We start from the raw sequence: 22915 nt of genomic DNA, 5'->3' as shown, positions 1-22915 counted from the left end.
AAAAAAGCTATGAGCAATATTTATTGAGATCAAAAGTGCTCTGGCTAGCACATCATTTACTCTAGAGAAAAATGGAGAGACAAGCAGAAGTAAAGTGAGTAAGCAAGTCGGTTGGGTTTCTGGGGTACTGTAAAGACAGCTTTCGTGGAGTTTACCATGGCTATCTGAGGGAGGCAGATCCATCTCTTTAGAGAATCATATGTCCTTTATATATGGTTTCCATTTTTATTTTTAAAATAAATTTAGGCATTCAAAATTAGAAAAAATGTTATGAAAGAGTTATAGGTTGTATGGACAATATAACAAATAATAAGAAAATTATCCTTTTGTAGCCCTTTTTAAACTTAAATTTTTTTATTATTATTACACTTTCTACTCCCCTACCCCTTGCTTCTCTTTCCTTCTCCAGACTCTCCCATGTACTCTATCCCTCGCTGTCTACAATTCATGGCCTCCTTTTCTTTAATTGTTATTTATATATGACTATAGTACACATATATGAATTTGTGTCTGTATGTGATCTCAAATACATAAACTCAGCTTTCTCAGTCTGTATAATGTTGCTGTACGTGTATATTTCAGGTCTGACCATTAACATCATATAACCAATCAGTGAGCACTTCCCCAGGGAAGACTATGCCTCCTGCTCTCTGCATTCCTTGGTTGCTTGCAGTTCTTGTCTGGGCATGAGGCTTAGCAAGTTGTCCTCCTTCTATATGGTCCTGACTATTGGTGTCTTACAGAACTTTTTTTTTTTTTTTTAACATGAATGGAATTGCTGGGTAATGATATGTTTCTAAGGTCTTTTTAAAAAAAATTTTTTTATTAATTTATTCTTGTTACATCTCAATGGTTATCCCATCCCTTGTATCCTCCCATTCTTCCCTCCTTCCCATTTTCCCATTATTCCCCTCCCCCATGCCTGTCCCTGAGGGGTATTACCTCCCCTGTATATGCTCATAGGGTATCAAGTCTCTTCTTGGCAACCTGCTGTCCTTCCTCTGAGTGCCACCAGGTCTCCCCCTCCAGGGGACATGGTCAAATGTGAGGTCTTTTTTTTTTTTTTTTTTTTACTTTAAAGTTTATGTATTTTATGCATGCGTGCTTTGTCTGCATGTACATCTGCACACCAGAGGAGGGCATCAGATCCTAATATAGATGGTTGTAAGCTGCCATGCTGTTGCTGAGATTTGTACTAAGGCCCTCTAGAAGAGCAGAAAGCCAGTAGCCCTAACTGCTGAGCCAATCCTCCAGCCCCTTGGGTCTTACCTTTTAATGGCTTTGTGCTTTCAAGAAAAATAAAATAAAATGCAAATCAAATTCTAATTTAATGTAATTAGTCATTTAAATAAGCAGACATCCACCCCTGGGAAGTGCTTTGAAAGTTGTGTTCTCATTCCCATCGCACCTCTCTGTCACAGGTATGATGCCAGCCCTGTCCAAATGATCCCAATGGCTTGGCCTCTTTCCAATGGTTGTGGCATCTTCATTGTGGTTGTTTATGGCAAGAGTTCTCTAACCATGTCATTCTTAAGCACAAGGCGAAAGCCCCCAGGTCAGATGACTGAGCCCAACCTGAACTTTGTTTTCCTGAGCTTGTTCATTGCTTCTGCAGAAGCAGGAAGCAGAGGTGTCAAGGCTGCTTTGTGTGCAGTGCTGGTCCTGATAAATGGCTTTAAAAAATGTGTATTCTGGCAGGAGTGTTTATGCTGTGTCAAGGTAATTTAAATGGAGTCAGAATAATTTTATTGTCACAGCTGCATGAAGACACAATGAAAGACAGCTTGAACTCTCAGAAATGTTAAGGAATATATGGACTATTAAGACGGAATAAAGATTTCTTTTGCTTTCAGTCTTTGATGAAATAGACATATGCAATGCATTTTCTGTCCACAGTTACATGGTTTATAATCATGAATGATTGGGAGAAAGAAGGAAATTTTATGACTGTATCATTCTTTTGTTCCAGTTTTAAAGCAGTCATTAGAACTTCTGCATATTTATGCTTCATGCTACTGAGATAAAACTTTGTTGTTTGCTTGTAACTAATCGACAGAAGCATTCTCCATTAGAGCCAAATAAAAGTTGTTTCCCATGCTGGCAAAAGGGTTTGCCTGCTGCTGTAAATAAGCATACTTGAAACCTTTCATTTTTAAACTGTAGTCATTTAGCCGAACATGGTGAAAGGTGCTAAGTTTAAATGTCATCTTATGGTGGGTGAGCTCTCACTGTCATCCTGGACATACTTGAATTAGGCAGAATTTTGATCTTATAATTCCAAGTAATATCACAGGTTAAACAGTCCTTTGTTAGGGTTGTATGCAAACACTAGAGCATATCCAGTCAGATAACTAGGGTCTGATTTGAGAGTTGCAAAAATCTGCATTTTGTGCAAAGAATGTAACAGCTTTGGATCTAGAGAACTATCTCAAATCTTCTCTGTACGGTGTGTGTGTGTGTGTGTGTGTGTGTGTGTGTGTGTGTGTGTGTGTGTGTGTGTGTTTCTAGAGCTGAACCCGGTGCTTTGTACAACAATACATAGTGGGCAGTTGTTCTGCTGATAAGGCACACACCTAGTTTCTTAATCTGATAGCTATTGTCTACCTTCAACTGTTAAAATCTATACAATTATTCCAAAATCTGAAAACCTCCAAAATCAGAACCAGTTCTAGTCCCAAGCCTTTTTGGGATCTATGGAAGCGGGACATGTTCCATCTAATATAGCATCAGGTTAATAGGTGCTACAGTCAGCTGGCTACCTGTGGTGTCCTATTCTGCTTTCTGCTTGTGTGGCATTGGGAGGACTTGGCCCTGAGGGTAGTATCAGCATCCAGTGCATTTGTTTCTTGAAGATGAAATGGATTAGCAGGCTGGCCTTGGTAGAGCATTGTCCCACTTTGGTGAGATGAAGCTTAGGTATCACCATCCTTGCTTGGTCCTCCTATACTTAAACCACAGGTATCAAGTGCAGTTTCCATGATGGGACAGCAGGGGTCGATAGCTTTAGAAAATGTTCTTCAACTGAAAGTTAAGTAAAAACAGAATTCTACAATCAATCTACTGTTGTCTCTCAATATGAACAACTGGTTTGTATTAAAATGACACAAAATTTTAGCTCCTTTTAAATATAATGGATTTCTATGGCAATACTATCCCAGTAGTTCTAACAGTTATAATTTACATATTTATTTATTTATTTAGGTTTTTTGAGACAGGGTTTCTCTGTGTCGCGTTGGCTGATATTTAGCTGTTAAACTTTCTTTTCTGATCTGTATACCTAAAATTCTCTAAATTTGTATATAATAAAATAATTAAGGGCTAGCAACGGCTCAGCCATTATGAGCGTATACTGCAGAGGACCCGAGGGAGGTTCCCAGCACCCACATCAGGCTTACAACTGTATGTTGTAATTACAACAATATGTAATTCCAAGAATTTTTTTCCATGCCATCTTCTGGTCTCCATAGGCACGTGCACTCCTGTTCACACATCTACTCACATATGCACAAACAGACATTTAAAATTATTTAAATCTTCAGAGATATTTAATAGTTCTAAGCCATTTAGGAACTCAGGCAATGGTTTGTTATGGAATAGTCTTGAATGAGGCATCTAGACTCTTCTTCTACATCAGTGTCTATTCCAGGATAGAATTTCTTCAAGACTCATAGGTAATATGCAGATACATGCCCTTGAAATTGCATTATATTGGAGACCGTTGCTCAATTATGTTTTTAAAGACATATAATGAAATAAAACCTGCCCCGTTTATTCAGATGACTGTAAATATTCATTTAATCAAGAGCTATGGTAGTTTGATGTCTCTCTGGTCACAGTAGATGATCAGACAATGGAAACTGATGTTTTTACTTTGAGGCATTAGTAGTGTTCAGGGAGCTTTGTAAAGGCCGAGCTATTGAGAGAACCCAACTACTTGCCTACAGTATTTTACTTTTTAATGAACTTATTAACTTATTGTATTGCTACAATAATGTTTCTGGTGCAACTTCTATTCTTCCACTGACCAGGGGATTGAATGGGTTGCCTGTCTGGGGCATGCAGTAGACTGGAGACTTTTTCCATGACATCATTATTACAACAGGCAGCTGGCACTTGTGTGCGTTTTACAATTTGAACCATAGCGACTTCTCTGCTAAATATAAGTGGTAGGGTAGCTTGATACTTAACGAATGAAACCAGCTTCTGAGCTGTGAAAATGTTTACATATCTAGTACTGATGTGGCCCCATGAGTGGAATATACCACAGCGTACCAATGGAAGTGGCCAGCAATTGTTCAGCACATTGGCTCACAGGCTTTTCTTTTAACCTTGTACACAATATGCCTGTCAGATATACTGGGATGGGAGGCTGAAGATGATGCTTCAACATTATAGAGAATTTTGGGTGACTGTTCAGGAGCAAACTGTCTCTGTCACCTTTTCATTTTGGAAGCTGCTAACCTGCACTTCCTGTTTACTCAGATAATTAATTTTATTCCTTTTCAGGTCTCTGAAGACCAGATAGTTTAATTTTACAGTTAAACTTAGTTATGGATTAAGATGTTTTTAGGTCTAGATAGATGTTGTAAGTTGATAAAGATGAGATATGATAGACTTGGATTTACATTCAGAATTTTAGACTCACCCAGATAGGAAAGATGTTTTCTTCAAGGTTGCCAAATACAAATAGGCAAGACTATGAATGTAACATTATATAATTTCTGATTGTTTCATGTTTCTTCATGCTATATGTAGTTTATTGTATATGTATATATATGTAATAATATAAATGTATATGTTAAAAAAAATTAAAAAACAAAAAAGAATAATGGGTTATAATTTGTCCCAATGTCTTAATATACATATCTGAAGGAGGTATATCTTCACCTGAATTTTATTTGGAAAGTTTGACTAGGTCCTCTACATATAAATGTTCATTTTTCTTCCTTTAACCAGAAAATAAGAATTGTGCCTCTCCCTATTTTGAAAGAGGCATATTTATTCTCACTGTAAAGATAATATATTCTGATGATAAGGAAGAAATATTTTCGTTCACCATCTATGGATTATTTAGATATGGAAGAAGAGTCGTACCTGTTTATTTTTTAATTATATTAAAGGAAAAAATAAATGTTTTAAGCAAGAAATTTGTTTAGCTGTTATAGACCTACCTAGAAAGTTCTTTACATATTTGGTCTGGTTCAACAAGCTTCTGTTTTTGAATAATACTGTGATTTCTGGTATAAATTATATACCATCCTTGTAGAAAAAGTCAAGTAGCAATTTTATATTAATGTCTTTTCCTGGGGCATTTAAAATTATGCTGAATATTTTAAACAGATCAAAATTCCTAAGATGGAAAAAAGTTTAGAGGCATAATTTTTGTAATTCCCAATTGAATCATAAATCTAGACTCTTGGAATAAAGGTGATCTCAGTAGTCTTTATGTGCGTCCTTGGTGAAGGTGGTGAGTGTTGACATGGAAAGTTAGCTGGGAGTATTCATTACCTCCAGTGACTCACAGTGAACTCTGATCAACTCTTGTCATTGCTTTTGTTGGGTAAGGATTACGTCTTGTTTTACAACATTCAAGAATATAAAATGCTTGATTTTCTTTTTGCAGATTTCCATGGAAAATAAAAGGAAAATTGTAACTTTTAAAAACATCAAAATTTAAGGCAAGCCAGATGGTGCACGTGGGGGTCAGAGGCAGGAGGATCATAAGGTGGAGGCCAGCAGATCTCACACATGTTAGAGAAGAGTGGGACTAAACCTCTATCGGTTGTTTGGGTTTTTTGAATGTTACATGATTGAAGTAAGTATATTATTTATAGATAAGATGTCTAAAATAGAGGAAAAATTACTTCAGAGAAAAAAAATGTCCTGTAAAAGTAGTGTCTTATGGATAGTCGGAACAGGAAGATACAAGTGAGGGGATAACAATTGGGATATAATATGAATAAATTATAATAAATAAATAAATTTAAAAATAATGTCTTACAGAAGGTGGTAGGTTTTATTTTAAGCCACACAGACTTGAGGTTTTAGAATTTAGGTTAAATTTATGAATTCAGTTTTATAATTTTCAGCTTTAGTTACTTAGTTTATGCAGCAGTCGAGTAAAAGCCAACATTAGGAAACTAATGCTCATTTTCAGAGGATTTATTTTAAAATTATAAATTATAGTTTTGCCATTGTATTAAAAGGGGCAGATTCGGGGGAAAAGAGCTAACATTAGACAATGAGGTACGAAGTCAGGACGTATGTGCTTCTGTGATAAAACTTAGATTATCATAGAAAATTCGAGATTTAATGATACATATGCTGAATAAACCTGGAAGGAAATTCCAAAAAGGAACAGGTGGGTGACTTCTTTAACTCCAGGTTACCTTGATGCTGTCTGTTTACAAGCCTATCATGACAGTGGGAACTAGGAAACTTGTTAAGGAGACACATAAGGGTGATGCATATGGGGCAAACATTCTCAACACAAAACAAAAGGGAACAACAAAACAACCCACCAAGAATAGTGCCCACCCCTCAGATACCAGCTCCTTTGGCCTTTTCAATGGCTATCTTTTGTGTTTGATAATGTTATCTATTGATGGAGTGTCAGGGCTTGATTACCTCTTGTAGTCATAGCTCTGTGAGATTAGGTCTTAATAAGTTTCTTGAATAATGTGTTTGCTGAGCATCTAGGGTTTTGGGCTGGTCACATGCCTTTGTTTGACAGGACCCACTAGGGTAGCCAATGATAATTTGGTGAGATTCAGAGATTTCAGTTGTTTGTGGGCACTGGCCCTTCTTGGCGTTTCCATCACTCTTTACAGTTCTTTCAGCTATGCTAATTGTGTGGCTGTCAGGTCCCAGTCACAGGCATGCTACTTCTCAAACAAAATGACTTAATCTTATTGATTAGCTGCTTTACACAGAATCATTGAAACAGGTCATTTTTGAGACAGGCAAAGAAGGATAGATGCTGATTTTCTGTGCCTCTCAGCTTTTCCTATCTCCTGATTTTCCATCATTTGTAACACTTGTCGAGGGTTATGTGCTCCGGAGGGAGTTGCTGCTTTCAGTGACTCATGTTTGAGAACTGAGAGATTATGTGGAGGCATAGTTTCTGCTTCTGAGAATGTCATAACTCAGTTGTTTTTAGATTAACATACAGGTCCAAAAGTGCTTTTCTGGAATGTATGGGCATACTTTTAGGAGGCAGGAGCTGAGCTCTCACTGTGTTTGAGAGCTAAGGTGATGGTTTTCAGTGGCATGAAATGCACATAACATTTTGTGTGAACAGACAGAGGTGAACTGTAGTCTGGTAATATGACCAGTTATGTTAGTTTAAATAGATCACATGCTAACAGAATGGATATGGTGCCTGATAATAATCTTGGTGCCTTTGATGTATTAACATATTTGATTCCCACAGTATGTCTGAGGTGGTAATTACTGTTCTCCCCAAAGTAAAGGAAATATATCTGATCTGTCTAATAGATTTGAGCTAACTATAATTATGACTACAAGTCTTTCATGAGTTGACAATAATATGAAATCCTTTTAATTCCTTGAAGTCCATTATATATTACACTTTATTTTAACCAATTATACCTCAGTTTTTTCATATATAGTTTTTAGACAGTTTAGAGGTTCTTTTTAAAACAAAATTTTAATGTTAAACTTCTCCCCATAAATGTACAATATAATTAGCTAACACTAAAACATGAAAGTCTCACATGATTTAGAATGCTGTGCAATTGTTTTTTCTTTTGTATAACTAGGTCAGTGTGTCAGATTTTAGTGGTTTCTTCTTTCTCTGATTAAAAACAACTGGTAACTCATCAGCAGATTAAAAAAGACAAAATTCTGAGTTTATAAATGTTTATATGACAGAGTTATAGAATTCCTTTTTATCTTTTTGGGTGACAGTAACAGATCTGAATTTGCTTTGTAATGATACTGTGACCCTGTCAAATATTTTAAATATCAACTGTAGATTTTTGGTATATCTGAATATTTGGGGGGTAGCCATTTGATGGAAAGACATGGATTTCTTATTTTTTAATAGAGATAATACATGAAAGTAGGAAGGTTTTGAGGTAGAGGAAGGGAGATGGCATGGGGGTAGTATACAACATGAGACTGCAGATAAACAAGGTGTATTGTATACTTGTGTGAACTGTGGTAACAGAACTCATTTTTCCAATCATTCTTGCTACTAAAAAGAAAAACACAAACCAATTATAAAATGTTTAAGGTAGTATGAGTTTTAAACTCTTCAAAATGGCTAAGTCAGTTTCAATTGGATTTGCATGAAGGGGAAATCTTTTCTTTTTTAAATTAATTAAAAAATTTAATTATAATTTATTCACATTACATCCCAATTGTTATCTCCTCATTCTTATCATCTTGTTCCCACTCTCTCTCCTTCTGCCCTATACCACTCCCCTACACCTCTGGCAAGGGGGCTGTCCTCCCCTACTGTCTGGCCATAGCCTATCAGGTCTCATGAGGATACCCTGCATCCCCTTCCTCTGTGTGCCCACAAGGCTGTCCTGCAAGAGGCAGTGATCAAATTGTGGGCACCAGAATGCCTGTCAGAGGTTCAGTGGCAGTTTTCCCTCAGCCCCCGTGTGGAGAATAAGCTTTTCATCGGTTACATCTGAACAGGGGGTCTAAGTTCTCTGCATGCATTGTCCTTGGTTTTCCAGATCTGCTGGTCTTGGTGGCCTCCCTATGGAGCTCTTGACTCGTCCGGGTCCTCCTAGCCACCCTAACTCTTCCCTACAACTCTTAGCACTCTGTCCATAGTCCAGATTCTAGACTCAGTCAATATCTGTCCTGATACCCTACTGGGTGGAGTCTTTCAGAGGACATCTATGTTGGGCTACTTATCCACTTATAAGTGAGTGTATATCATGCGTGTCTTTAGAGATCTGGGTTACCTCACTCAGGATGATCTTGTTTTTAGTTCCATCCTTTTGCCTGCAAGTTTCAAAATTTACTTGTTTTTAATAGCTGAATAGTATTCTATGTGTAAATGTACCACAGTTTCTTTATCCATTCTTTAGTTGAGGGACATCTAGGTTATTTCCAGATACTGGCTGTTACAAATAGGCTGCTATGAACATAGTTGAGCAAATGTCCTTGTTGTATGGTGAAGCATCTTTTGGGTATATGCCCAGGAGTGCTATAGCTGGGTCTTGAGGTAGAACTTTTCCTGATTTTCTGGAACACATCAGATTGCTTTCCAAAGTGGTTGTATATGTTTGTATTCCCAACAACAATGAAGGCGTCTTCCTCTTGCTTCAGATCCTTGCCAGCATGTGCTGTCACTTGAGTTTTTGATCTTAGCCATTCTGATAGGTATAAGATGGAATCTCAGAGTCATTTTGATTTGTATTTCCCTGATGACTAAGGGCATTGAAATTACTTTAAGTGGTTTTTCTGCCATTCAATACTCTTCTGTTGAGAATTCTCTGTTTTTGCTCTGTGCCCATTTTTTAATTGCATTAATTGGTTTGATGATGTTTAATTTCTTTATATATATATATATATATATATATATATATATATATAAAATATTAGCCCTCTGTCAATGTAGGGTTGGTGAAGATCTTTTCACAATCTGTAGGCTGTACTTTTGTTTTATTGACAGTGTCCTTTGCCTTACAGAAGATTTTTAGTTTCATGAAGTCCCATTTATTAATTATTAAATTTAGAGCATGAGCTCTTGGTGTTCTGTTTAGGAAGTTGTCTTCTGCACCAATGAGGTCAAGGCTCTTCCCCACTTTTTCTTTTATTAGAGTAGTGTATTCAGTTTTATGTTGAGGTCCTTCTATTAAATTTTTTAAATTTTATATGCATTGGTGTTTTGCCTCCATATATGTTTCTATGAGGATGTTGGATCCCTGGAACTGAAGTTATACAATTGTGAGTTGCTATGTGGGTACTGGGAATTGAACCTGGGTCCTCTGGAAGAGCATTAACTGCTGAGCCATCACTCCAGTCCCTGGGAAATGTATTTCTCATGAGCTATAGAGTGTACTTTTTTGTGGAATCAAAGAAAATCACTGTTTCTGGTAGAAATGAAAAATTATTTAAGAAATAACTAAAGATGAATGTTGACTATCGTAGTTGAAGTTGACAGACTTTTAAGTAATAGGTTTCCTAGTTCATATCCATAATATTTTTTGATTTTTTTTCCTGTGTTCATTTCATAGCACACCAGCCAATCAACAGGGAGGTGTGAATTCTGTAATTGAGGCCTTACTGCATGTGGGCATTTGCCTATCATTTTCCCTGTTCATTCACAGATCTTTCTGTGGATTAGTGTTAACAATCTTGTATTTGAGTGTGACTGTGAAACGTGATGCCTCGCCAAGGAGGCCTGCCTTCCATGGCGGTATATGAGGTGTGACTGTGAAGTGTGAGACCGATTCTGCTTTATGGACACACTGTATGAAGTCTGAAGCCTGTCTCTAGTGGTGCGATCCTATTTCACTGTTCATGTGCAAGAGTGTGTAGAAAAATCATGGTGGCTTTTCCTTTTTTTCTTTCAGAGAACTTTGCAATCTAGCTCTTCACAGAGAGAGAGACTGTGCTGTCCCTTGTGTGCCAGACACCCCTCACCCCCAATTTGGTTTGGCTCTTTGACTTTTCTGTGTTTTGCCCACATAAGCCATGTTCTTTCATGAATCACATATAGGCTTTTTAGATGAACTTGTGATCACTCATGCTTACTTAAATCTACAAGGTAGCATGTAACTTTAATTAGTGAGTTAAATTTATATAAAATGTGCTGGTGATAGCTTGTAGTTTTCGTAAGATCATAGACATTGTTACCAATTAGAAGATACCTCTTTTCAAAAGGTGGAAGATTTTTGCATCAGTTAATTATGGTAACTTAAACTTAATAAGGTTCTGACTACTGTGTGATCATACTGATACTGAAACGAAGTATAAAACACAGTATGTATGGGGCCAAGATCAGCATGTGAATCTCAGTACCCAGTAGCAGTTTGTTATATAACTATACTACTTATGTCCTTTAAAAATGTCTTTCATTTTTGAGATTAAAAAACAATTAGATCATTTTTCCCGCTTCCATTTCCTCCCTCCTCACCCCCACTTATACCCTTTTTTTTCTTTTTGCTCTTTTTCAAGCTCACGGATTCTTTTTACAATCATTGTTGTAACATATGTGTATATACACATTCCCAAGTAAATAAGTACAATGTTCTCAGTGTGTATGATGTTTCCTGAAGGGATTTTCAGCATTTCTATTTGCTGAACTCTTTCCATGTGAAGAGTGTTTCTCCCACTCTCAGCATTCCTTAGTTGCCTGTAGTTCTTTGTGTAGGGTTGAACCCTTCTGGGCTTCTCCATGTTGACCTTAGCGTGTCTACTCCAGTGCTTTCTCCATTCATGTTTAGGTGGTCATGCTAGTGGGACTTAGTGAGTGCCGTTTCTTGACATTCCTTGGAGACACAGTCTCACAGCCAACTCCCTTGTTCTCTGGCTCTTACAGTCTTCCCACCCATTTTCTGCAATGCTCCCTGAGCCTTAGGTGTAGGAGTTATATTGTAGATGCATTCCTGGACTCAATATCTCTGCATTTTGATTGGTCATGGTTTTCTGTAATGGTCTTTGTCTGTTGCAAAGAGAAATCTCCTTGATATGGCTACCCATGTTCTTAAAACAGAGTTAAAGGGAAAACAGAAAATATGTGAAATTTCTGTCAATTATTGCTCAGTAGTCCTCCCAAAAAGTAAGTAATAAGAATATCCTGTTTAGTCAATTGCATGTAGTAAGTTTGACATAACCTATATTTGAGTTTTTACCTGTGAAATCTTAGATAAATTAGGTCATTTATTTCATTTTGTAAAGTCCCTACACCAATCAAACTATTCACAGAACAGTGTTGGGGATTTATTTTACTATAAGAAAGAAATTTTGGTTTCTAACTGTGATAGAGAGACTTGCTTATCTTGTATGTGACCCTGGAGTTGATCCACTGCATGACACACATACCCAGGTATATCTATATACACATCCACACACATATACATAAATGCTAACCACACCTACACATACATGCGCTATATATATATGTGTGTGTGTGTGTGTGGGGTGTGTGTGTGTGTGTATGAGTATATGATGTTTTATGTGTGTGTTTGAGTGTATATATTATGGGTGTATACATTATATTGATATATAGACATCTATATTGTGTGTATATATTATATATACACATTTTATACATTATGTGTATATATATTGTGTGTGTATTAGTTTATTGGGTCTGCTGTACTGCCTAAGAAAGTGCTACAAATGTCAGCTGAAGATAGCTTCATGGTTACGGGTGAGAGACCGTGTGGCCACTTCCCCCTCTCAGCACTGAGACACTGTCTGACTTGAACCTGTGCATGCTGCCACAGTCTGTGTGAGCTCATGTGTGTGTCAGTCCTCTTGAGTCTGGACAACACTGTTTCCTTAGAGTCATCTTTCCCTCTGGCCCTTATGTCTATTTGCCTCTTCTTCGTACCTCCTTGAGATGAAGCCATCTAAGACGAGTGTTCCCAAATTTTTTACTCTGCACATTGTTCAGTTGTGTGTACTTGGATGGGGAGGGAGGGAGGGAGGAAAGAGGATCTAGGATGATGGGGGTGGGGAGGATTTGAGGGATGGGAAACTGTGATCAGAATGTATGGCATGAAATTTTTTCAATAAAAAAAGAACAGCTGTAATTAAAAAAAAAATCCTAGAGTGCATGTAGCTTTAAAGTTGTTTTTTTCCCCCATATTGTGGTGGGTGGGTGAGAATCCAATATTATGACGTCAGCAGGGGCACATTCTTGCCATGTAAAAGGAAGGTCCCTTGCTGCCTCTTCAGATGTGGTCCTCTATGAGCTTTACATCTTTGCCACAGTGTCTTCTTTATAAAGACACTAGTCACACTGACGGGAGCCCCACAGACACCCTCATCCTAACTGATTTCCTTTAAAACACTCTTCCTCCAAACCTAATTACAGTCTGAGATACCAAAGATTTCAATATAGGACTTTTAGGGAAATTCAGCTCATAAGATCAGGTTCACAGTGCTAGTCCTCATTAAAAAGTTGGTGCTTTAGGTGTCTAAATAGGTAACATCTGTAACAAACACTACTGTTTCCCTTTTTAAAAAAAGAGTCTGGGTTACAATCTCACGCAGAAACATTTAGTAATAGAATATGGGTTAGGAATACAGTTTTAAAATATTATGGGACAGAGACTGGGCTGGCTGAAAAAATGTGAGTGAGCTAACTTGGCTGAAAAGAAGCTGTAAGTTTTCATGTTCCGAGAGGCTAAGGACATATAAGATAAAGGATACGTATTCTAGAATGTTTCATAATCTGTTCTGAAGTTTTCTGATCCCATGAAACATCTATTGGTGATTACTGAATTGGCAAAACATATGAGGAAGTCATACTTCCTTTTCCCACAGGCTTCTGCATGGTTGACATACCCAGTTCTATATTTATGCCTTACACAGATGGTTAAAACCAATGTCTGTCACCACATTTGAAATGATCTTCTTCCTTATCCATGCTGACAGGCAGTAGGATATTAGGAGACTCATATGTCATGTCCCCTATTGCATGCTGGTTACTCAGCCCACTCAGTACACTCGGTGACAACATAGGTGATAAAGACCCTTGAGACCCTGTCATCTTGTACCCCAGTAACCCTTGAGAGAGTCTATAAGCATTTTATAGGCCCTCCTGCAATTTGGTACATTAAAATATATCTTATTTCTCACATTTCTCTTAAATATTTTTGTCATTACCCTCTGAGCCACATTGGCTATCTTTTTAAAGACAACATTCTTCCTTGAAATGTAATATAAAATTTCATTAGAAAATATGTAGTTGGGTTCCATTTCATAAAGTTAATTTATTTTGCAGAGTCCTGGAAATGTTTTGGTCAGTGAAGTTTTTGATCTTTGATTAAAATGTCAGGTAATAAAAATATTATGTGAGTCGAGGCCTATCTGAAATGAAATCTAGAGTGGAGAGTATGGCTTTAGTCGCAGCTTGTAGAAGATTTGTGGATTTGTTATTTTTGAAGTCTTTCTAAAAGTAAAAAAGAAGAAGAAGAAGAAGAAAAGGTCAAAATGAAAGATAATTTGAAATTTAATTTTCAAAGATTTAAATGTTAATTGAATTGTCTGCATGCTTTCCCTGTCAAAAGCTTAACGGTCTTTGAAGTAGCCTTCACTGGAAGGTTAATGTCTACACATTGAATTATTAGATGCTTGTAAAACCCAATAGTCTCTTTTACCTCATTAAAATGGTCTGGAATGCTAAATTTCTATTTTCTTTTGCAAATTTGAAGGGTTGGAAATGAGGCAGATCTTTAAGATGTCAGTTGTAGACTGGGAAGCATTATGAATGCATTCGTGAGGCTGAGACAATGGGGCCGTGAGTTCAAGAACTATGTTACATAGAGACACCCTAACTCAGACACAATACAACCTCATACAACCCAACCCAACACCAGAAACAAACACAAGTGGAACTTTCAGTTGTGTTATTCATTATTATTATTATTATTATTACTATTATTATTATTATTATTATTATTATTATTATTACTATTATTATTATTATCGGTGGGAGAGTATATATGTATGTGTGCCCCCCTGTGTGTGTGTGTGTGTGTGTGTGTGTGTGTGTGTGTACATATGTGTGCACCCCTGTGTGTGTATATGCACACAGAGGGTAGAAGTGGGTTTGGGTGCCCTCTTCTATTATCCTGTGCTCACTCATTTTGAAGCAAGGTCTCTTCCTGAACCTGGGGCTCATGGGATTTCTCTTCCTTTGACTAAGCTGGAAGCCAGCAAGCCCTGGCAATCCATGGGGGTTACAGAGACACACTGAATGCCTGGCTAGGGTGTTCTACATTGTGAAGTCTCATCTTCATGCTGACATAGCACATTCTCTATCTCTCCAGCCCTTTGTGTCAGTTTCCTCTTTGAAAGTCAAATTCTGGCTCAGTAGAAGTAAATAGTATCTGGTTATTTAACAGTTCTAAGTGAAACATCTCATTATAGGTAAAGGACTTCAACTTTACTATACATCCTTTTGTAGCATATATATATAGCCTGTGGACTGTACTTGATTTTTAAAGGTCCTTATCAGTGGGCATAGTAGTTTGTCTCATTTCTTTCTTTTTCCTTTTCCTGTCTTTTTTTAATTTGTTCACTTTACATCCCAATTGTAGCCCCTTACCTCTTGTCTCTAGGTCCCACCCTCCCTCCTTCTTCCCCTCCCCTATTTCTCAGAAGGGGGACCCTCCTCCCCTATCATCTGGACTGCTTACACCCTCTTCTTCTGTGGCCTGGCAAAGCCACCCCTCAAGGGGGAAGTGATTAAGTGGCTACCAGAGTCTGTGTCAGAAGTAGCCCCTACTCCCCATGTTATGAGACCCAAGAGGAGACTGTGCTGTCTATCTACTTCATCTGAGCAGAGGGTCTAGGTCCACACCATGCATGGTCCTTGGTTGGTACATTAGTCTCTGAAGTGCTGGCTCCATTGGTCTCCTTACGGAGCTCCTGTCCCCTCCAGATCCTTCTATCCCCCAACTGTTTCATAAGACTTCCTGAAGTGTGGCTGTGAGTCTGTGAGTCAGCATCTGCTTGGGTCCCCTAATGGGTGGAGTCTTTTGGAGGACCTCGGTGGAAGGCTCCCTTCCTGTTCCGTAACTGCTTCTGTTGTCTATTCTATTTGCCCTTCTGAGTGAGAATCAAGCATCCTCCGTAGGGTCCTCCTTGTTATTTAGCCTCATGAGGTGTGTGGATTGTAATGTGGTTATCCTCTATTATGGAAGGAACCATTTCTGGGATAGCTTCAAGAAGGTGCGGTGAGTGCCTTACGCAGCTTCATGGTTTGGAATCTGAGATAGTAGGGTTACGGCACAATAGGAGCAAAAACACTTGGCATTTAGAGACAAGTTAGGCTTTAGAGTCTGCTCTCATTTTAAGAAACAAAAGCTATACTGTTTGTAGCCAGAAAACCACATATCTTGGAGTCAAACATGGAAAATGTTTATAGTGTTGTATAGTTTTATTACTACAGACAGGAGGAAATCGTTTATGAAGTACCTTCCAGCCAGTGAGGAAACTTTATACAGGCCAACAATAAAGAGGCATATGAAAATATTTCTTTCTTTACTGAGAATGGGTGATAAAACGTTAAGATACTGAGGCCTTCACTTTTTAACAAGTGGGGTCCTTTTCTGGGTTTTATGTGGCAACAAATAGCTAACCAAGTGGGAAGGCTTTGTGAGTTAGAGCTGTCCTTGAAGAAAGATCTTGCCTTATTTCTTACCAACTCTCCTTGCTTAGTGGTAGGCTTGAATACCTGGAACTCAAGTAGGCACTCTGCTACAGTGGCGACAAGTCACACCAATCAGTGGTGACTGAGAAACATGGGTCTTTTTAGAGCTGAGGAAATACCATAACAAACCTGTGTTACTTGAGGATTTTGTTTAGAAGGGGAGAGAGCTGAACTGCTCTCCTGCCACCACTACAGACTGACACAAAATTTTCCTTATTCCTGGGGTGGTTAACTGAGAGAGTTCATTTATTTTTCTTGAAAATACCTATTAAAATCTTCTATCAGTGCTGCTTTCTTAGCAGGCTATTTTTTTCCACATCATTTCTTTATTAAAAACCTTTCAAAATCATTCATAATGTTATCACTATTGATCTGAAAAACTATAACGTGTTAAAGTTTCTCAAGCAGAGTTCATAGCATGTCACTCTTAAGAACTCAGTGACTATTTCCTACACTATTAGGACATAGCGTTTTTAGCTTGGCTTTATGATTCTCAGTAATTTTAATATTTTTTTAAAAATTGACAATATTGATTAATCACATGTGTGTGTGTATGTGTGTGTGTGCGCACGCGCGCTCGCGCACATGCGCTTTCATGTGCATGCCTATTACAGCATGCTGTGGAAATCAGAGGACAACTTTGTGGAAGGTTTTTCCACCTTTCTTTGGCTTCCAGGGACTGAACTCAGGTCAATAGGCTTTCTTGGCAATGCCTTTATCTGCTGAACTGACTGTTTCACAAATTCTTACTAGTATTTCTGTCTTAACACTAGCAGGTCAACATGATTTCCTCTTAGTCATATAAGCTTATTTAATGTATGTGGTAGAAAATATAACACCTTTGTCTGAAAGCTAGGAGCTTCTGACTGGTCACTATGACCATCTTCCTGTTACTGCTCTCCGAAGGCAGATGCATCATCCACTCCTAACAATAGCCTTCAGTGACTCCCAGTCCTCAACCCTACAGGTCATGTGGAATAATGTCAGTTTATTGGTACACCATACAAGCTTTTGTGTGGTATGGCAAGCTTCTGTAACACTATTTCTTTTGTGAGTCAGACATGTTTTATTCTGTTCTTGAATAGACCTCACCATTTCTGGAATTTCTACCTAGTAGCTTGGATATATATATATATATATAGTCTTATAAAGCCTTTCCAGATAAATATATATGCTATTTTCACTGTGAAATGACCCTGCCTCCTCTCACTTGGTTCTTCAAGGGCTTTGCAAGGGTTGGGAGAGGAATGGTCAGCTTTGTTGTTGGCCCTTACATTTGTAATTATTATTTTTTTATTTTTGGTTTTTGCTTCATGCGTTCACTTTGCCTCTATTAGATTGGAACTCTTCACACAATCTACTTTTTTGGTTTTGTAACTATTCCTCATGCCAGTCATATTATGTGTGTGTGTTGTGTGCTATGTGCTGTATATTGTGTTATGTTTGTGTGTTATGCGTATTGTGTGTGTTGTGCATTTTGTATGTGTATTAATAGATGATTAATGACTTTCTACTTCTAGTTCACCTACCTCTAACCCTATAACAAACTTGCATTTTTAACACATTTTTATTGAAAGATAAAATAATTCATATTACGTCTCATTTTCTATCCCATCCCATACATCCTCCCATTCCTCCCTCCCTCCCACCTTCACCCCAATCCCCCTTCCCTATGACTGTGACCAAGGGGGACCTCCTCCCCCTGAATATGGTGCTAGGGTATCAAGTCTCTTCTTGGTAGTCCGCTATCCTTCCTCCGAGTGCCATTGGGCCTCCCCAACAAAGGGACATAGCCAAATATGGGGCACCAGAGATCCTGTGACAGTCAGTCCCCAGTCTCCACTTAACTGTGGAGAATGTTCTGTCCCTTGGTTAGATCTGGAGCTGCTTCGGTCCGCCTAACACAAAAGACTATACAACAAACTTGCATTTTTTAAACTCATCCAATATATAGCTGAGTTTTTGGCTTTTACCATTTACATGGAACATTTGTTACTTAATAGTTGAATTTATTTATTTATTTATTGAGGGCAAAGACTGCTTTCATCTTTTCTATTATGTCAGTAAATTTGATTATAATTATTGTAGCCAGGAAGAGTGTTTATTTTTCAATGTGGAAATATTCTTTAATGAGTGCCATCAGACATTGAGTGCATAAAGTGACCAGAGCAGAAATGCCATGCCTGAACATCTACATCCCAGCAGGCCACAATGCTCTTAGGATGACTTCTGACTTATAGAATCCCTGAACCCTTGTGTCTCAGAGTGCATGGAAAGCCACAGTGTAAATATGAGCCACATGCTCGGCCTTTGCTGTTTGAGTTTAGGCAAACCACTTAACCACTTTTGAAGTTTGACTTCCTATCTCTGGAAAGTGAGATCCATTCCAAACATTTCTTTCTAGTTATATAAATATATCCAAATATTTCAAATTTACCTGACCCTTGTTAACTGAAGTTAGTACCAGCATGGTCTTGCCTCTGTTTCTTCTAATAGTTAAATATTCCCTGAAACGAGGGCAGTTTCTACCTGACCAAGGAGCCTTTGGGGCCTCTGTTTATTGTTCTTAGCATGCGTGTTCACTGTCCTCAGAACATAAATTATATTCTGGTCCACAGAGCTTCTTCAAATCCTACAGCAGTGCACATTTACATTTACTACGCAGCTGTGTAGACCTCATCCCATACCCTTGAATGCTGTAAGATCCTAATATTATTTCAAACTATTAACGTATGCTCTCCCATGTGTGGATGACTTACCTCTTGACAGCTATTTGTGTTCTTTTGTAATAGTGTGTTAAGGTCTTTTATTGGCAGCTTTGGTTAGTTTTACCTGCATAGCTATAGAGACCGCATGCTGTGTTCATCCCTGTGTATGTACGCCCTCTCACTGACTGCTTACTTGTTGGTTGATTAGTTCAAAGTCAAACACCATTTTAGTTGATAAAGTTATGAACAGGAGAGGAAATTGGGCTTTCAACGTCTATGATAAGGTTGAAGTTCAAACCAGTTTATACAAGGCAAACAATCCACTAAACTTTTTTTTTTGTCCACTTTTTGTTAATGTGGAAGAGAGCCATGCCATTGGAGTCACACAACTGAATGTAGAGTGAGAAGGAGGGTTGAGTACTTTAGTCAGATTCAGCTCCCCCCAAACTTTTTTTGTAACAGAGTTTACTTTGTAACCCAGGCTCACATTTGTGTGTGTGTGTGTGTGTGTCTGGGATTATAGGTGTGAACCATGTTCAGGTTTGGATTCTCTCTTCTCTTTTCTCTCTTCTCTCTCTTCTCTCCTCCCCTCCCCTTGCCCCAGCCTTCCCCTCCCCTTCTCTCCTCTCCTCTCCTCTCCTCTTCTCTCTCTCTCTCTCTCTCTCTCTCTCTCTCTCTCTCTCTCTCTCTCTCTCTCTCTCTCTCTCTCTCTCTCTGTGTGTGTCAAATGAGTCATTGCTTGTCATTTTTGCTAGCTTTTAGCTTGTGATCATTTTGCCTCCAGCTCCCAAGGAAATCTTCATTTTAAAATGGAAATAGGCTCCTCTTTCTCAGGATCATTGTGCTGATTATTTATTTAAACTAACACATATTAGATGCCTGGCTTATTCTCAGAATTTAATTGCTTTATGTTATTTCTTAGACCACAAGGATTCCGAGGAACATCCCCTAAGCTTGAGTGTTGATGGGTACGATTAGGAATGTAGGTGCGCAGAGTCCATACAAATATACTTATTTTTTGACTCAAGTTATGTAAGATGTTTTGAATTGAATATACAAAAAGTTACAGGATGCTTTTCTTCAACCCTACAAATTTTCTCCTAGCTCCAAGTACCAAAAGACACTGAAAAAAATCAAAGATATGGTAACTTTGGTTACAGCTAGTCCTACTTTGCAAAGCTGACTTTGCTGGATTCAACTGGTGGCACACTGGAGAAGTGTTCTTCTTGTTGAATGTGTTTCAAAGAAAACATATTCTGATTTAGTCTTTCGACTGAAAGAGCAAATTGTGCATGTCTGCTTTCATGTTTACACATACGCACTGGAGTATTGATACGGTAAACACATCTTATGGCACTCAACAACTCTGATGCCTACATAGGCAACGACCCTGTGAGCCAACAATGGAGCATCTGTGAGCTCGAGAACACAAAGGCACACTGGAAAGCAAGTCCCTTGGCACATAGAAAAAGCATCCATCAGGAGAGAATGTAGGGAACAGACATACAAACACAGAGCTGCACAAGCAAGCAAACAAACAAACAAACAAACAAACAAACTCTGAGTCACTTAACACAAAATTTTCGCTTCAGGCTCTTTTAATTTAAATATTGACTTTGAAATAGGATGAAATTTGGTTTGTGCCATTTTGCAGCATTTTTTTTTTTCAGCACATGCTAAGTGGCAACAATACCACTTTTTTTTTGATAACTAATACCTGTTTTCCTGATTGACAGCCCTGGTAACTTTTCTTATTTGGGGCATACATTACACATGGCATATGTTGGAGCTCAAATCAGCTTCCAAATTACCTAATTATTCTGATATTTCTGGCTTATAAATTTTGGGTTTTAAAATTGCATTTAAATGTAGAGATGTATCCTCTTTTTTTCCTTTTCAGAAGAACTGCAATCATAGAAAAAATAACAACAGGAGTAATTGCAACACATGTCAGTTAAGTTTTACAAGAAAATGCAGCACTTAAGCACTAAACAAACACACACACACACACACACACACACACACACACACACACCACACATACACCCTACTCACACACACACACACACCATTCACCTCTCTCTCTCTCTCTCTCTCTCACACACACACACAGCATGAAAACAAACATGTTATCACATTTAAATTCTAGAGAAAACTTCAGTGTTAAATTGGTCATAGTAATATGTTTTCAATGGAAAAAATCATTCTTTTTATAGTGAATATTTTTGAATAATGAACTCCACACAGAATGATGTGGAAAAATCTCCCAGGACCTAGGTGATTTCAGGACCTTTACTTGCTATGTATATGAGGCAAAGGTGTCTTCAGTAGGATTTATGACTTGACTTTCATGCATGAAAAAGTATTACATTTTATTAGTTAAATTTAAAGTGGGCATAAAAGTCGAAACCTAAAAGTTTGATGACTAACTTTGTTATTTCCAGTTGCTGCAGATGTGTGAGATGGCAGATTTATACTGGACAATGTTTATGAACTGAGGCAACTGTTCCCAAAGAGATAGTACAGGGGAGTGAAAGAGCTGATTGTTGAGGTCCTGTGAGGGGCAGGGCACCTTGGAGAATTATCAGTCAGCTTGTAGGGGAAAACTTACTTTATCTGGGAAGGTGACAAGAGTCAGGAAGACTTGAGCATCTGTACTGTATTTTTGTATCTACATTGGGGGGAGCTAGGGATCCATGACAGAATTTCTCAGAGTTGTATTATATGCAAGCCTTGTAAGCTTCAGGGGGAAAACACATGGAATTAAATGACAGTCCCTGCTTATATTTTTTTTCACCAAGGCTAAGCCTTTTATGACACGTCATGTACTCTTAAATGCTGTTAAATAGACACAGAATCACTGTTAACATCTTCTTGGAGTAATGAGGACAAATATATACATAGAGCATGCTGCAGAGAACAGAACAGAAGGCAGAGACCGCTACAAAACAAGCTCTCTTGTCACAGTCAATAGATGTCAGTCCTAGTTGCATAAAGTTGCCATTGAAAATTGCATTGCTTTATTGTTAGTGTAGCAAGGGGTTTTTCTATTAAGTAGCTCTTAAATCAGGATGTATATGCTGCTGTAAGTATTGCTTGGAGCACACGAGGTCACACATATTCCTAAACAACACTATTTCCTTTGTGTCACTTGAAGGGACCAACATAAAGGTTGCGGTAATAGTGGGCTGGTAGTTTTTATACTTCGTCATTAATAGTCAAACACGTATAAGCCACACATGAGCCTTTCATTTAGAGAATTTTTTTTCTCTCCAGACATTTTGGAATCCTTCCAGTCATCCACTTAATCATATTTCCATAGTTTATTCTGCGTTATTTGCTCAGAAAGCACAGAAACTGACAATGGAAGTGATTAGAAGTTGCTGGCAATAGTGACCACACACTGTTCTTAGTCCCCCTTCCTCTCCTTGATGAATGAGAACGACCTCCACCTAGAGGATTATAAGACTCAAGAGCTGGAGATGAGTGGTTTAAAAAATACAAAGTTAAGAATGATAATGTACTGGGCTCTGGACAGTTTTGTTATGTTTTAAAAATAGGCACTTTTGCTGGGTGCAATGATGCATGCCTGTAATCCCAGCATTTGGGGAGTCAGAGACAAGCAGATCTGAGTTCGAGGCCAACCTGCTCTATGGTGTGAGTTCAGGACAGTGAAGGCTACACAGAGAAACCCTGTCTCAAAACAACAACAACAATAACAACATCAAAATAAGTAAATAATAAAATTGCGTGCTCAGCTCTTTCTCCTCTTCCTTTGTGTGACAGTGGTGGTACGTCTTCTCACCTCAGCCAACCCACTCTAGAGAAT

This window comes from Acomys russatus, chromosome 23, assembly GCF_903995435.1.
Source record: "Acomys russatus chromosome 23, mAcoRus1.1, whole genome shotgun sequence".
Lineage (NCBI taxonomy): Eukaryota > Metazoa > Chordata > Mammalia > Rodentia > Muridae > Acomys > Acomys russatus.
Note: the sequence above shows the minus strand (reverse complement) of the source record.